This window comes from Nerophis ophidion, linkage group LG28, assembly GCF_033978795.1.
Source record: "Nerophis ophidion isolate RoL-2023_Sa linkage group LG28, RoL_Noph_v1.0, whole genome shotgun sequence".
Taxonomy (NCBI): domain Eukaryota; kingdom Metazoa; phylum Chordata; class Actinopteri; order Syngnathiformes; family Syngnathidae; genus Nerophis; species Nerophis ophidion.
In genome coordinates, this window is record NC_084638.1 from 29,515,389 (window position 1) to 29,527,888 (window position 12,500).

General features: G+C 37.8%; 1 protein-coding gene across 1 annotated transcript in view; it reads left to right on the forward strand.

Annotated features, from left to right (window-relative positions):
- The window catches only part of fstl4 (follistatin-like 4), a 495,615-nt gene that overhangs the window by 4,493 nt on the left and 478,622 nt on the right, over positions 1 to 12,500 (forward strand). The window lies entirely within an intron of this gene.

Consider the following 12,500-nt stretch of genomic DNA (forward strand, 5'->3'; position numbering starts at 1 on the left):
TACCTAATATAGTGGCCTTATTGGAGATATAACTCGATGCATGTGCTGCTTTATCATAAGAGAAATATGAAATGTGCATGTCATGGTTGCGTACTGCAGTCATCTGCAGCCCAGTGCAATTTTATGAATTGTTTTTTTATTTTTAGCTCTGAGCAGAAAAGTGAAGGAGCAGGATGGAGCGGGCTGTCACTTTATGAGCAGCAGTGCAACACAATTGTATGTACTGTACACCGTACTATATACTGTACGGTATACTGTACTGTATACGCTTTCATAAACACGTACATGATACCATGTTCATAAATCATTTGGTTTTCAACTTGAACACGTCTGTATTTCTGATAAAAACAAACAGGAGCTTAATTGTTGAGATTTGTAGCAAGTCCGGACAAAAGTGCATTTTCCTTGTCCACATCAAGTGGCTTTTTTCCCTACATTTCCCTACAAAGTGCACAAATCTGCAAGTTTGTAAAATTAACAAGTAGAGTAATCCCGCCTTTGTTGCCGTCAATTTGTTCCGAGCCTCTCTGCCAGGAATTATTTCTTGCAAAGTATTTATGAATATAAGATTTCCATAAGTAAAGCATTTGAAACCTGTTTAAGTACAGCTTTAACGTTTTCATTCCCTCCAGAATTTCCCGATGTTTCACATCATTCCAATAAATGCAGATTTTAACCACTTCCTGCAATTTCACCACATATTATGTCCAATCTTTGATATTTTGTTACATTTTGTCAAATTTTTGACATTTTGTTCCATCTTTCACATTTTGTCAATTTTTTGATGTTTGGACAAAATGTGAAAGATGCAACAAAATGTCAAAGATTGGACAAAATGGGACAAATGGAACAAAATGTTCCATCTTACACATTTGTCCAATTTTTGACATCTGGACAAAATGCTAAAGATGGAAGAAAATGTCAAAGATTGGATAAAATGTCAAGATGGGACAACATGTGAAAGATGCCATAAAATGTTAAGATTCACATTTTGTCCCATCTTTGACATTTTGTTCAATTTTTCACTTTTTGTCTTATCTTTCACATGTTGTCCAATCTCTGGCATTTTGTCCAATCTTTGGCATTGCGTCCAATCATTTCACTGATATGTTGTCCAATCTTTGACATATGTCCAATCTCTGTCATATTGTCCAATATTTGCCAAATTCTCAAATCTTTGCCAATTCCTCCAATGTTTGGCATTTTTTTTTTACAATCAGCAACAATTTTTCCAATCTCTTACATTTTATCTAATCCCTGACATTTTGTCCAATCTCTGACATTTTGTCTAACATTTGCAAATTTGTCCAATCTTTGCCAATTTCTCAAATCCCTGTCATTTTGTCCAATCTCTGACATTTTGTCTAACATTTGCAAATTTGTCTAATCTTTGCCAATTTCTCCAACCCCTGTCATTTTCTTCCAATCGCTGACATTTTGTCCAATCCCTGTCATTTTTCCAAATTTTGGGGATTTTGTCCAATCTTTGGCTATTTTTCTAATCTGTGACACGTTGTCCAATATTAGACATTTTATTCAATCTTTGGCATTTTGTTCCATCTCTGACATTTTGTCTAATTGCGGACATTTTCTCTAATTGCTGATATTTTGATCAATCTTCGGCATTTTTGTCCAATCGCTGACATTTTGTCCCATCTCTGACATATTGTCAAATTGTTGACATTTTGTCTAATTACTGACATTTTGATCAATCTTCTGCATTTTTGTCCAATCTCTGACATTTTGTCCCATCTCTGACATTTTGTCTAATTGCTGACATTTTGATCAATCTTATACCATTTCTCCAATCTTTGTCATTTTGTACAATCTTTGACATTTTGTTCAATCTCTGACATTTTGTCCAATCTCTGTAATTTTTTCCCATATTTGCCAATTTATCCAATCTTTGCCAATTTCTCCAATTGTTGGCATTATTTCCCCAACCTCTGACATTTTGTGTAATTGCTGACGTTTTGATCAATCTTTGGCATTTTTGTCCAATCTCTGACATTTTGTCCCATCTCTGACATTTTGTCTAATTGCTGGCATTTTGTCTATTTGCTGACATTTTGATCAATCTTATACCATTCCTCCAATCTTTGTCATTTTGTCCAATCTTTGGCATCTGTTCTAATCTTTCACATTTGGTCCAATTTCTGACATTTTTTCCAATCTTTGGCATTTTGTCCCATCTTTGACATTTTGTTTATCTCTGACATTTTGTCTAATTGCTGACATTTTGTGTAATTGTTGACATTTTGATCGATCTTCTGCATTTTTGTCCAATCTTTTACCATTTGTCTTACCTTTATCATTTTGTCCAATCTCTGACATAATTTCGCATCACTGACATTTTGTGTAATTGCTGACATTTTGTGTTATTGCTGACATTTTGATCAATTTTCTACCTTTTGTCCAATCAATCCTTGACATTTTGTTCAATCTTTGACATTTTACCCAATGTTTGTCATTTTGTCCAATATTTGCCAATTTGTTAAATTTTTGCCAATTTTGCCAAAATCTTTGGCATTTTTTTTACAATCTTCGACATTTTGTCCAATATCTGACATTTTGTCCAATCTCTGACATTTTGTCCAATATTTGCCAATTTGTCCAATCTTTGCCAATTTCTCCAATCATTGGCATTTTTTTCCAATCTCTGACAATTTCTCCAATCGTTGGAATTTTTGGCCAATCCCTGAGATTTTGTCCAATCCCTGTCATTTTTCCAATCTTTGGAAATTTTTCCAATCTTTGGCCTTTTGTCAAATCTTTGGCATTTTGTCCCATCTCTGACATTTTGTATAACTGCTGAAATTTTGATCAATCTTCGGCATTTTTGTCCAATCTTTTACCATTTGTCTTACCTTTGTCATTTTGTCCCATCTCTGACATTTTTTCTAATCGCTGAAATTTTATGTAATTGCTGACATTTTGTGTAATTGCTGACATTTTGATCAATCTTTGCCATTTTGTCCTACCTTTGTCATTTTGTCTTACTTTTGCCATTTTGTCCAACCTTTGGCATTTTGTCCAATTAAATAAATCACTGCAGCATTTAAATACTACACAACTCTTCAAGCATTGGCAATCAATACAAAATAACATTTTTGATCAAATTTCACTTTTCAAAACATGCACCAATGGGCAATAGTCTATTTGTTTTACAAACTTTGCACACATTCCTTAATGTGTACAAAATAAAAATGCCAGAAGAATATTGGTTGAAATGTCACAAGGTTAATGTTTTTCATACCTTTCATTGGTCTCTGTTGAACTCATTTCACTTGATCAAACATTTGCTAACATTCCCCACTACGAAACAATACAAGATCGTATGATGATTCGTGCCGATATCACATCGGATCAATATCGGTATCGGCCAATACTCAATGCTTGACAAGCGGTATGGTATCAGATGTGAAAAAGTGCTTAACGGGACTCCCTTTGCCTTGAGTGAATGTACACACTTCTGATTTAGATTTTCCTGCTGAAGTACAGTTGATTTGTGAGCTCATATTTTCTCCAGATGGTGTTTTAAAACTTGCAAGCGTTTTTAAGCGAACAGCCAGTCAGCTAGCGTTGTTTGACGCGTGTTCATTTTGTAACCGGTAGCAGCTCCCTTGAGTTGCTTTGTTTGAGTGTGTGTGTGTACTGTGTGTGTATGCAGTGTGTGTACTGTGTGTATACTGTGTGTGTACGCTGCTTGATCAAAGAGCGACACACTTTGTGCGACACAACACGACACAACACGCTGTTGAATAATTCACACACCCACAAATGAACACAACTTGCTCCGCAGTTTTGAAATCTCTCTCAAAAACAACTACAGTACATCAAAAAAAGATTGACTTTTTAAAGTACTAAGTTGTTGTTTTTTTTGCTTTTGTTAGGGAATATCTGGGTAAATTTTTTTGGACCTAAACAAGTACAGGTACTTTGCCAAGAGTCGAATAATATGCGCTTAAAAAAAGTTTAAATATTTAGGGCAACTAAGCCAGTGCCCCTCCACATCCAGCAGATGGTACTAAAAAATAACAACTTTTCTTTTAAATTCTTTTTTTGGTTGTCTTTATGTAACTTACTGTTTATACATTTTTTGGAGTTTGCTGTAATTTTGCTATCTTTTTTTTGTTGCCAAATTTAGAGCCGCAGCTAACAATGATTTTCATCACCGAGTAATCCATCGATTAGTTTATCCAAGTATCGAATAATCAGATAAAACACACTGATAGTCTCAAAATAGTTGAAATACACTTGTGAAATTGAAGTCTAGATGCTTGCAATAACATTAATATTTTTTTGTAATAAATGCACTCCGTCAAAATTAAATTGTTGTTCAAATTAACAATAAAAAAAATAAAAAATCCGCTGTTTGCCCGCTCACAGCACACATGTGCACCACCGCTCTCATGTGCCCTCGATTATAGCGGGACTCTGGAAATTATGTCTCTGTATTCAAAGTTCCAATCTCTGAAAATTTGTCCAATGTTTGGCTTTTTGTTCAATCTCTGACATTTTGTCCAATCCTTCATATTTTGTCCAATCTTTGACATTTTGTTCCATCTTTGACATCTAGTCCAGTCTTTGACATGTTGTCCAATCCCTCTTATTTTGTCCAATCATTTCACTGAAATTTTGTCCAATCTTTGATAATTTGTCCAATCTTTAATAATTTGTCCAATCTCTGACATTTTGTTCCATCTTTGACATGTCATCCAATCCCTCATATTTTGTCCAACCTATGACAATTTGTTCCATCTTTGACATTTTGTACAATCTTTGACATGTCGTCCAATCCCTCATATTTTGTCCAATGCTTGAAATTGTGTTCAATCTTTGACAATTAGTTCCATCTTTCACTTTTTGTCTAATCTTTGACATGTCGTTCAATCCCTCATATTTTGTCCAATCTTTTCACTGAAATTATGTCCAATCTTTGACATTTTGCCCAACATCCACATCTTGTTCAATCTTGGACATTTTCTAATCTCCCGGCATTTTGCCCACTCTTTGATTTTTTTTGTCCAATCTCTGAAAATGTGTCCAATGTTTGGCATTTTGTCCAATATCTGACATATTGTCCAATCCCTGACATGTTGTCCAATCTCTGACATGTGATCCTGCCTTTGACATGTTGTCCAATCCTTCATATTTTGTCCAATCTTTGACATTTTGTTCCATCTTTGACATCTAGTCCAGTCTTTGACATGTTGTCCAATCCCTCTTATTTTGTCCAATCATTTCACTGAAATTTTGTCCAATCTTTGATAATTTGTCCAATCTTTAATAATTTGTCCAATCTCTGACATTTTGTTCCATCTTTGACATGTCATCCAATCCCTCATATTTTGTCCAACCTATGACAATTTGTTCCATCTTTGACATTTTGTACAATCTTTGACATGTCGTCCAATCCCTCATATTTTGTCCAATCCTTGAAATTGTGTTCAATCTTTGACAATTTGTTCCATCTTTCACTTTTTGTCTAATCTTTGACATATCGTTCAATCCCTCATATTTTGTCCAATCTTTTCACTGAAATTATGTCCAATCTTTGACATTTTGCCCAACATCCACATCTTGTTCAATCTTGGACATTTTCTAATCTCCCGGCATTTTGCCCACTCTTTGATTTTTTTGGTCCAATCTCTGAAAATGTGTCCAATGTTTGGCATTTTGTCCAATATCTGACATATTGTCCAATCCCTGACATGTTGTCCAATCTCTGACATGTGGTCCTGCCTTTGACATGTTGTCCAATCTTTGATATTTGGTTCCATCTTTGACATTTTGTCCAATCTTTGACATTTTGTCCAATCTTTCACATTTTGTCCTATCATTTCACAGAAATTTTGTCCAATCTCTGACATTTTGTCCAATCTCTCACATCTTGTTCAATCTTTTTCAATCTCCTGGCATTTTGTGCACGCATTGATTTTTTTTGTCCAATCTCTGAAAATGTGTCCAATGTTTGGCATTTTGTCCAATCTCTAACATGTTGTCCAATCCCTGACATGTTGTCCAATCCTTCATATTTTGTCCAATCTTTGACATTTTGTTCCATCTTTGACATCTTGTCCAGTCTTTGACATCTTTTCCAATCCCGCATATTTTGTCCAATCTTTGACATTTTGTCTAATCATTTCACTGAAATTTTGTCCAATCTTTGATATTTTGTCCAATCTCTGACATTTTGTGCAATCTTTGACATTTTGTTCAATGTCTAAAAATGGGTCTATTCTTTGTCATCTTTTCCAATCTCTTACATCTTGTTCAGACTTTGACATTGTCCAATCTCTGACAATTTGTCCAATGTTAGGCATTTTGTCAAATCTCTGACATGTTATTGTCCTACATTTGAATTGTTGTCCAATCTCTGACATATTGTCAAATCTTTGACATTTTGTCGAATCTTTGACTTGTTGTCCAATCTCTGACATTTTGTCCTACCTTTTGACATGAGTGAAGAGGCCAATTGGGAACAGGTGAGTGCCATGATTGGGTATAAAAGCAGCTTCCATGAAATACTCAGTCATTCACAAACAATAATGGGGCGAGGGTCACCACCTTGTGAAAAAATGCATGAGTAAATTGTCCAACAGTTTAAGAATAACATTTCTCAATGAGCCATTGCAAGGGATTTAGGGATTTCACCATCTACGGACCGTAATATCATCAAAAGGTTCAGAGAATCTGGAGAAATCACTGTACATAATATTGAATGCCTGTGACCTTCGATCGGTCAAGCAGTACTGCATCAAAAACCGACATCAGTGTGTAAATGATATTACCACATTTGTTCAAGAACACTTCAGAAAACCACTGTCAGTAACTACAGATTGTCGCCTAATCCGTATGTGTAAGTTAAAACTGTACTGTGCAAAGTAAAAGCCATTTATCAGGGAGTGGCCGTGCGCAACCCGAGGGTCCCTGGTTCAATCCCCACCTAGTACAAACATCGGCATGTCCGTTGTGTCCTGAGCAAGACACTTCACCCTTGCTCCTGATGGGTGCTGGTTAGCGCTTTGCATGGCAGCTCCCTCCATCAGTGTGTGAATGGGTAAATGTGGAAGTAGTGTCAAAGCGCTTTGGGTACCTTGAAGGTAGAAAAGCGCTATACAAGTACAACCCATTTATTTATCAACAATACCCAGAAACGCCGTCCGGCTTCGCTGGGCCTGAGCTAATCTAAGATGGACTGATGCAAAGTGGAAAAGCGTTTTGTGGTCTGACGAGTCCACATTTCAAATTGTTTTTGGAAACTGTGGATAGCTGGTCCTCCGGACCACAGAGGAAAAGAACCATCCAGATTGTTACAGGTGCAGAGTTCAAAAGCAAGCATCTGTGAAGGTATGGGGGTGTATTAGTGCCCAAGGCATGGGTAACTTACACATCTGTGAAGGCATCATTAATGCTGAAAGGTACATACAGGTTTTGCAGCAAAGCAACATATGTTATCATGGACGCCCCTGCTTATTTCAGCAAGAAAATGCCATCTGGAAGACGAATGATTGTGCCTCATGAGTTTTGCCTAGAGAAAAGTGATAGTGTTTGACATTAGCATGATTTATCTAGCTAAAAGGTGGGCTGTATTGTCCTTCTACCACCTTAGTTTGGTGTTTGGTGGTCCATCATGTTGATCCTGATGAAGGATGATGGCGCAGCTGCTGGTGCAGGAATGCTAGATGATGGCGAGCCACTTTTCTTGTGGCTCTCATCTTTTATTTACGCACCTTCCGGCCCAGTCCGAGTGAAAACCTGCCGCTATGAAGACGTAGAATTCACAGTCCGAGCAGCCCCGCGCCACATGCCAAATAGTGCTCCCTCGTGCACCACAAGGGCCGCAGTGTTTCGAAGAGGACCAGCAAACCTTCTTCACGCTTCCCAACTTTGATTTGTCTGCTGTTGCAAGAAAGCACGAAGGCGTGCCAGCGCTAACAACAATAACGCCGCGTTACAGATGGCCGGTCACGCTCGTCTTTCGCCTCACGCTCGCCTCCGCATTAGATTATCGTACAGATGAAAAGTCTTCTTCTTTCATCCCAACAAGAATACAAACACAAATATTATTGTCCTTCCCCCTTCATGGCTTGCACTTGAAATTCTGCTCACTAGCGGTTTCCCTGAAGATCTCTTGAGCAAACACACAACTTCAGGTGGGGTAAACGTAGAGAAACCTACTTTGTTTAATCAACACTTTATTGTTGAAGTAACAAGTCTTTCGGTATTAAAACACGTACAAAGAAGGACGGACGGAAAGACACGCAACAGGACAGACAGAGAGCCATGTAGAAGGACAGCTAAAGAGACATGAAGAAGGGAGGACGGAAAGACACATCAAAGGGTGGACAGGGAGAGATGTAGAAAGGACAGCTGAAGAGACGCAAAGAAGGACGGAAGGAAAGACACAAAAGGACGGAAAGACAGACATGTAGAAAAACAGCTAAAGAGGCACTTAGAAGGATGAACAGATTCCCATGTAGAAGGACAGACGGCGAGAGATGTAGAAAGGACAGCTAAAGAGACACAAAGAAGAAAGGACGGAAAGACACATAAAAGGACGGACAGAAAGCCACGAAGAAGGACAGCTAAAGAGACACGAAGAAGGATGGATGGAAAGGCACATAACAGGAAGGACAGCTAAAGAGACACAAAAAAGGACGGAAGGAAAGACAAAAAAGGATGGGTAGAGAGAAATGTACAAGGACAGCTAAAGAGGCACAAAGAAAGATAGACAGAAAGAAACATAAAAGGACGGACAGAGAGCCACGTAGAAGGACAGCTAAAGAGACACAAAGTAGGATGGACGGAAAGACACATTAAAGGATGGACAGCGAGAGATGTAGAAAGGGCAGCTAAAGAGACACAAAGAAAGACGGAAGGAAAGACACAAAAGGACGGACAGAGAGACATGTAGAAAAGACCGCTATGGAGGCACTTAGAAGGACGGACAGATTCCCATGTAGAAGGACAGACAGCGAGAGATGTAGAAAGGACAGCTAAAGAGACATGTAGAAGGACGGACAGAGAGGCATGGAGAAAGGACAGCTAAAGAGACACAAAGAAAGACGGAAGGAAAGACACAAAAGGACGGACAGAGAGACATGTAGAAAAGACCGCTATGGAGGCACTTAGAAGGACGGACAGATTCCCATGTAGAAGGACAGACAGCGAGAGATGTAGAAAGGACAGCTAAAGAGACATGTAGAAGGACGGACAGAGAGGCATGGAGAAAGGACAGCTAAAGAGACACAAAAAAGGACGGAAGGAAAGACAAAAAAGGATGGGTAGAGAGGAATGTACAAGGACAGCTAAAGAGGCACAAAGAAAGATAGACAGAAAGAAACATAAAAGGACGGACAGAGAGCCACGTAGAAGGACAGCTAAAGAGACACAAAGTAGGATGGAAGGAAAGACACATTAAAGGATGGACAGCGAGAGATGTAGAAAGGGCAGCTAAAGAGACACAAAGAAAGACGGAAGGAAAGACACAAAAGGACGGACAGTGAGACATGTAGAAAAGACCGCTATGGAGGCACTTAGAAGGACGGACAGATTCCCATGTAGAAGGACAGACAGCGAGAGATGTAGAAAGGACAGCTAAAGAGACATGTAGAAGGACGGACAGAGAGGCATGGAGAAAGGACAGCTAAAGAGACACAAAGAAGGGCGGACGGAAAGACACATAAAAGGACGGACAGAGAGCCACGTAGAAAGACAGCTAAAGAAACATGAAAGATGGACGGAAAGACACATTAAAGGATGGACAGCAGAGATGTAGAAAGGACAGCTAAAGAGACACAAAGAAGGACGGAAGGAAAGACACAAAAGGACGGACAGCAGAGATGTAGAAAAGACAGCTATAGTGACACCAAAAAGGACGAATGGAAAGACACATAAAAGGACGGACACTTCCCCTGTCATCATTTTCAAAATTGAGGAGGCGGATTTCAATACCGGTATTTTGAAATCGCATATAGGGAAGAAGATTAAGAGCTATTCAGAAGGATTTAAGGTCCAAGCTTACATCAGACTCAAATTTTTACTGCATGCTTTTGGTAAGTGCCGGAGTGAGAAGAGGTTTAGAAATAATTAGCGCCTGCTTACTTTTACCACATGCCTTTGGTAAGCGCAGGAGTGAGAAGAGGTTTTAAATTAATTAGCGCCCCGGCGGCAATTCAAGGAAATACGGTATAGCCAACAAGTACAAGAATTACTTTTTATTATCAATATCGGCTGCTGAGTTTCATTTTTTTAAAATGTTTTCTGCAAGGGGTGTGCCTCGGGATTTTTCCAATGAAAAAAATGTGCATTGGCCCAAAAAAGGTTGGAAAACACTGCTTTATTACATGTATGTCCAATGAAACACAGTATTAGTTAAAATATATATATATATATATTACTACATGTAAAAAAATATATATACGATATGAAATAAAAAAGCACTACAGTATATTGTTTAAAAAAATGTAAACCTTTTTTTTTTTTGTTAAAAATACTGTATCGTGTTTTTCAAGCATAATACTTTTTTATTTTAAATGATGTCTTTTCCAAAAGTGTTTTTCAAACGGATTTTTTTTAAAGGACTAATCATCATCGTCATCATCATCATCATCAATCATTATTGCAGACCTTAAGATCCATTAAACGTATAAAAACACTAAACACTAAAACATTAAAAAAACAAAACATGAAAACAATAAAACTAAACTAATCTTTTTTAACAAACTTTTTTCACTAAATCCTCTTGTTCGCAATGGTTGCCATGAAAGAATGATCCCGGATAAACCAGCCGTTTATAACACATAAATATGTATTAATAACGTAATACTCTGCATTGAAAAACCAAAAGCATGCACGGCTTATTAAAGGCCTACTGAAAGCCACTACTACCCACCACGCAGTCTGATAGTTTATATATCAATGATGAAATATTAACATTGCAACACATGCCAATACGGCCTTTTTAGTTTACTAAATTGCAATTTTAAATTTCTTGTGGATTTTCTTGTTGAAAATGTCGCGGAATGATGACGCGTGTTTGAGACGTCTCGGGTTTTAGCGGACATATTAGCCCAGCACCACTTACGGCTAAAAGTCGTCTCTTTTCATCGCATAATTACACAGTAATTTGGACATCCGTGTTGCTGAATCTTTTGCAATTCGTTCAATTAATAATGGAGACGTCAAAGAAGAATGCTGTTGGTGGAAAACGGTGGATTGCAGCTGCCTTTCGCAACACAAACACAGCCGGTGTTTCTTTGTTTGTTATGAAGCTTTAACCCAGAGCGGTCAAGCGAACATGTTTTTCTACGTTAACCAGCAAGTTTTTGGATGGGAAAATTGTGATATTAAGTTGGCTCTTACCGGAGACTTGAGTGTATTATGCTACCTCCTCCTGCAGCTGTCAAAAAGGCAGCTGTGATCTTGGCTTCTCTCAGAGACACTGGCGGTCACCGCAGCCCTCCGACTTTCAGGTATGACTTTATAATCTCACTAAAACACTATTAACACAATAAGCAGATAAGAGATTTTTCAGAATTATCCTATTAAATGTGTCTAATAACATCTGAATCGCTCATACTACAGTCGCCTTTTCTTATTTTATTTTTTTTTTTTTTTTTTTAGTGCTTCACTCTAACTTTCCTCATTCACAAATTTTTCATCCTCGCTCAAATTAATGGGGAAGTTGTCGCTTTCTCGGTCCAAATTGCACTTGCTGCTGGTGGCTACGATTCTAAACAATGTGAGGATGTGAGGAGCCCTACAACCCGTGATGTCACGCGCACATCGTCCGCTACTTCCGGTACAGGCAGGGCTTTTTTATTAGCGACCAAAAGTTGCGAACTTTATCGTGGATGTTCTCTACCAAATCCTTTCAGCAAAAATATGGCAATGTCGCGAAATGATGAAGTATGACACATAGATTGGACCTGCTATCCCCGTTTAAATAAGAAAATCTCATTTCAGTAGGCCTTTAATATTCATGCACTAAAAAGTGCAGTGAATCCAATTAGGCTGCATTTTAAACTTCAATAAAATTCATATCTTAAATATTCACTACTGACTGAACAAGACTACACTTGTGTGTGTGTGTGTGTGTGTGTGTGTGTGTGTAGTAACTCCTTGGCCGGCATGTAGAATGAAGTAAAAATGAATATTTCACGTTGACCTGAAAAAGATGATAAAAAAGCTGACTGATGTAAAAAAATGTTCCAATTGCTTATGTCTTTCATTCTTGTTTCATCTATTATTCACCCAACACATTGGTTTTTTAATTTCTAGAATCAATACAAACATCTATAGTTGTCAACAGTGTGTCCCTGCAGGAGATACACAAGTTAATATATTCATCTTTATTTTATTTTGGATGCAGTTAAAGGTATTGATAATTATTTAATTAATGCACCTGATTGTGTGAATCATTAATATAATTTAATATACTCTGATCTCATGTAGTCTTTAATTTCACCAGAGTGCACCTTTAGCCAAACAGG